The sequence below is a fragment of the Cryptomeria japonica genome, chromosome 7 (genome assembly GCF_030272615.1).
Source record: "Cryptomeria japonica chromosome 7, Sugi_1.0, whole genome shotgun sequence".
Lineage (NCBI taxonomy): Eukaryota > Viridiplantae > Streptophyta > Pinopsida > Cupressales > Cupressaceae > Cryptomeria > Cryptomeria japonica.
Genome location: NC_081411.1, coordinates 726,673,898 through 726,679,571, shown reverse-complemented (window position 1 = coordinate 726,679,571; position 5,674 = coordinate 726,673,898).

Genomic DNA, 5,674 nt, shown 5'->3' with positions numbered 1-5,674 from the left:
TGATGTTTTAGATCATGTCATGAAATAGCATTGTCATAGCCCTTTGATATGTTTCTCCAGCATTCTTAAGACCAAACACCATGACATTCCAGTAGTAGGTCCCCCATGGACAGGTAAATGTCATATTGTGTTGATCTTTCGGTGTAATCCTGATCTGGTTGTATCCTGAGAAACCATCCATTAATGAAACATTTCATTCCTAGTAGTTAAGTCAACTATCATATATTTGTTGGGCAATGGGAAATCATCCTTAGGACATGCTTTGTTTAGATCTCTAAAGTCGGTACATATTCTTATGCCCCTAGTGGGCTTAGTTATAGGTAGCATATTGGATATCCAATATACATAGTCACTAGGTCGAATGAAGCCCACATCCAGTAACTTTTGAAGTTCTACTTTGACCAGTAATGCAATCTGTTGATGCATCTTTCTTAGCTTTTGTTTATATGGTTTAATTCATAGTAGCAATGGTAAATGATGTAACACCAATTCTGGATCCAAGCATGGCATATACGTATAGGACCAAGCAAAATTGATAGGACGTTGTTTGAAAAACTGCATGAATTTGTCTTTTTCTTCTTGGTTTAAGGATCTTGATAAGTGGATATTATGTACAACTTCTCCTTCTACTATATTTACTTCTTCATTTTCTTCCATGAGTAATGTTGAATTCTCTCTTTCAATAGGGAGATGGTCTAACTCACTCTTTCCATTGTTATTACTTTGATCCATATCTTATTTTACAAAGGCACTTACCTCTCCAAAGTATGATGTTCTATCTAGGTCTACAACATATCCTGCCTTGTGATCACCTTGTGGAAATCCTTCTCTGACACCAAGGAATTTTGAAATAGCTTCATTGTTTTTAGACCAATCTAGAGTTGGTTTTCCTTGTCATCCCCAATCAATTAGATGTGAGTGTACAAGGGGTAACTCATTACTCCCTTCTATCGTAATAGATTTTGATAACATACATACCTGGTTATTTGAGGGACTTGATATATTTTCATCATCTATAGGCGATTTGTGATACTTTTTCATGTCAATTGTTTATGGGTTGGAATCATGATCAGATAAGAATTCATATTCATGAGAGTCTGTCTCACTTTCTATGCATGTGTCATCTTCTGAGGTTATATCACTTATATCCTCTTGTTCTTGTATCCTATTTTGTTGTATATTCGTAGGTCTCCTTTGTATGGGGTTTACCCTTCTTAAACCTGGTATAAGTCATTGTAGTCTTTCTTCATCTGATTCATTGGGTAGAGCTTGAGTTGTCTCCCTTGGAAAAAGTATTGACAATAACCAAGGATTAGGCTCATTTACTGGTTCTAAGCCTGTGTCTGTTACCACATTTGCTTGTGCAGATGTGTCAAATACTATATTGTTGGGTGGTTCTATGCTAGGTTCTTGTATAAGTTATCTCATATCTTCACCATCTGATTCCATACTAGGCAATGTTGGTACTTTCTTGCTTGTTTGAGATGAAGAGGGAAACACTCATGTTGACAATTGACTTTGAGATATGTATTATGATGGTAGCCTTGGTCTGTTCAATATATTCAATGTACGTTATCTTGATTCCGTTATATTTGGTACATGTTTATACCCTAACCCTTGATTCTTTGGATTATCATTTGGTACAATGGGTTCTAATCTTCCTTGCTTTTGTAATCCCAAGCTTATGGTACCATCATACCCATGTTTTTGTAGCATCTTGAATCCATTGCCTTACTGATCTAAAGGTAACATGGGTATTGTCATGTCATCTTCTTCTCTATATATCCAGTGATTGATATCTTCATTCAGAGATTCTTCTTGTAAATCACCCCACCTAATGAAAGAGCATGAATCTGAGTATCTGACTATGTCTTTTCCTTTATCTTGTTTCATTACTGCATTTTGGGGTTTCCCAAAAGACCTAGGAGACAAAGATAATTGTTTTCCATTTGAAGTACTCGAAATAGAGTATTTTCCACAACCAATATCTTTTATCTGCAAAGAAGATGTTGTAGGTACAATCTTTTGTGTTTATGTGATTGTTAATGACTCCATTTGTGTAGTGAGTAGTGTTTCTTGATTAATTGGTACTTGGTTATCCACACTTTCCTTTAATTGATTGTAGTATTGGAATGGATTTGGATCACCCTTTGTGGTGATTTCAATGGCATTGTATAAGAATTTGACACATTAATGAAATATTGATGGTACAACTTGCATGGTATGAATCCATGGGCGACCCAATAACATGTTGTACCCTAGTTCTCTATTGTTATAGGTCCTATTTGCACTGGTAGCATAAATATACCTTTTGAGGGATGCTCTTCATCATCATATGCTTTGATGTTTATTCTCTTTGAAGAATCAATATGAAGGTTAGAATATCCCAATTCCTTAACAAGATTTAATGTACAAATGTTGAGACTGGCTCCTCCATCTTTAAGTACTCTTTTGATTCTTCTCTTATGTATGTAAGCTTCTAGATGTAGCAGGTCATTATGGAGAAGTTTATCACTAGGAATATCATGTTCTATGAATACAATGTGAGTACCCTGTGTCAAAATCCCTACCATGGATTGGAAGGCATTTTCATCTATATTTTTGTCCACTACTGAATCTTGAAGTGTTTTGTCTAGTATAGCTTTATGAGTTGGTGATATACGTAATAGTTCAAATAGTGATATATGTGCGGGGATTTTCTTTAGTTGATAAAAAAAAATATAAGTCCCTACTATTTGTAGTGGGTTTGATAGTACTCCTTGTAAAGTTACTTTAGATCTACAAGTAACTACTGCATAGTCTTAGTCTCTGGGAGTTATCGTGATTGTAGCCACTATATCATCTCTTTGTGATGGAACTGTCTGTAACATATGTTATGTTATCAAGGTTTATATCATATCCCTCACTGTAGTCATTATGTGCTACTTTGACATCCATTATATGTGCTATAACTTCATCTTGAAACCATCCCAGATGGAATGGTTCTTCACGCCCCCAATCGATAAGATAGAGATTCTTGTCTTCATCATATTTTGGTGCTTCTGACAACATGCAAATTTGGTTATCATTGTCATGAGTCTCTTGATATTGCTCATTATTATCAAGTGCTTCTTATGAATCATCTTTTACTACATCTCCTAAGCTAATGGCATAAATAGTGTAGTTGTATGAGACTTTTGTGTAGTTAGTTGTATTATCTTGTGTTCTTGATGTAGATGCCTTCCCTTTGTCATTTTTGACAAATGGATCCTTAAAGATGGTATGATTCATGTTTGTTGATGTTTTATTGGTGTCAATTGTAATGTCACCTTGATCGATCAAGTCTTGGACTAAGTTTTTCAATTTATAGCAACTTGTAGCTTTGTGACCTTTAGTACAATGATAGTCACATAAATAACTATCATTCCACCATGTAGGTTTGAAAGGCCCTGGTTCATATACTCTTATTTTTGGCAAAGTGATAATGTTTGTCTGTATCAAATTTTTTAACGCTGATTCAATAGGTTCCCCTAGAGGTGTGTAATTCCTTCTTGGAGCATTTACCCTTGGAAATTTTGTGTTCATAGTTTGCACAGCATTTACATTTGTTGAGATAGTGTTATTCTCTGTGTGCGGACTAAATGATTGACTTGGTTCTTGTAAAGACAAAATCAGTTGAGTTTTATTCACTCTACAGGTGTCTAAAACACCATCGTTGGTCACATTTTTGTTTTTCGACCAAAATTTGGTTTTATCATTGTTGTTGTTATTGTCATATTTTATGAGACCTTGTTCTACTAGTCCTTTCTCACACTTAAGAGATTTTTCAGTAATTTGTTTAAATGTGGTCAAACATTGCATTTGTATCGGGTACTTGATCTTAGGGATTAAGTTTTATGTGAACATGTCAACTTGCTCTATTTCTAGAATAATAGTCTTGCATCTCCTATAGAGAGGTCTCCATCGTTGTATGAAGGATGCGAATGTTTAATTCTCATATTGTTCTATAGCACATAAGTCCATCAAAGTGACTAGGGTTTTAATGTTATGTGAAAAGTTAGCAATGAAGTGTTCAGCTAATTCACCCCATGATGTGATAGTTGGTGGTAAATGTGAAAACCACTCCAAGGTTGAGCCTCCTATACTTTTAGGAAACAATCTCATTAGGTAAGTGTCTTCACTTGTAGCCTCTATACAAGTCGTAAAAAACTCTCTGGTGTGGTCTCTAGGATCACCTTTCCCTCGATATCTGTCAAATTTTAGTGTTTCAAAATGTGGTGGGAAAGGCAACATGTATAATGTGTGATCAAAAGGATAAGGATGCAAGTCTTGCATTGTGTAGCTCTTTTTATCCTTACCGGTTTGCATAGTTATCATCTGTTGTTTCAGATTCTATACTTGTTGTGACATAATATATATTTGAGTCAGAGGTATACTTTGTGCATGTATATTTTGCACAAAAGGATTCATGGTAGTATAACTAAGAGGTTGTTAACAGGTACCATGTGTTGGCATTTGCATGAATATTGCATTAATGATATGTTATGTTATCATTGATGTCAATTAACCGGTAATGATATTGTTGATATTATTGTAATATTGTTACTATAACTGGTAGGAATAATTTGTGCAGTGAACCAATAACTGATGAATACTAAGAGGGGGGGGTGAATTAGTATGCCAAAAATTACTGTAAGCAAACTCTTAAACAATTTAGCAGATAATCGGTGAATCAAATTCACTAATAAACTGGTTAAGATAAATGCAAACCAAATAGAAAAGAAAGCATTCACCCACAAAAGCACAATCACCATAACATAAGATATTTGACGTGGAAACCCAAATGGGAAAAAACACGGCGAGGAGAAACTCACAAGTAACTATTTGCAGAATAGTAACCAGATCAGTTAATGTCATACAATGTTCTTCACCAGAACAAATTCTATTAGGAATCTAGATCTCTGTTAAGAGATAAGTCCTATTAAAGACTACCCGTTAGAGGATTTTAAGATCCACAGTTGTGAACCACCTTGTTAGAGGATCTACAAAGGATTTTCTCAGCCTACCTAGTTAAGGGCTTCAGACTTGTCGAAGTTGTGAGTAATCAACAAGTGAATGATCTAGATAATAGCACAGTATGCTTAATTAGATCCTTGACAGCTCCTTGTTAATGCATTTCAACATTACTTCAGTCTTCTATATCTCCACACTCTATCTCTTCACATAGACCTAACCTTCTCTTCAATAATTGCATAAAATAACCATTTCTTCTCTATATCATATACAAAACCTAGACATGATGTCCTTATAAAGGAATCAAATTTCATGTCGGTCCAATAAGATTAGACTACAAGTTCCTAGGTACAGTGCATCTAGACACATTTGGTAACATGACACAAAAACACCACCAAAGTGTTGATGGATGATAACTCATCACACATCACAATGATACTGGTTGGTAACTCATCATAGATATATATTTGTTAATACAACATATCGATTACCATTTGTCAAAAATGAAGATTGGAATATCATAGTGTTCTGATAAAAAATTGACTATAGCTCAGGTCCTTCATTCCGCTTGAGATCCTCATACCACTTAGGGTTTACATACCACTTGGGGTCTTCAGTCAATCTGTGACTGGTAAACCATCTTCTGCAAAATACTGATAGCCTAAAGACTACACATTCAATG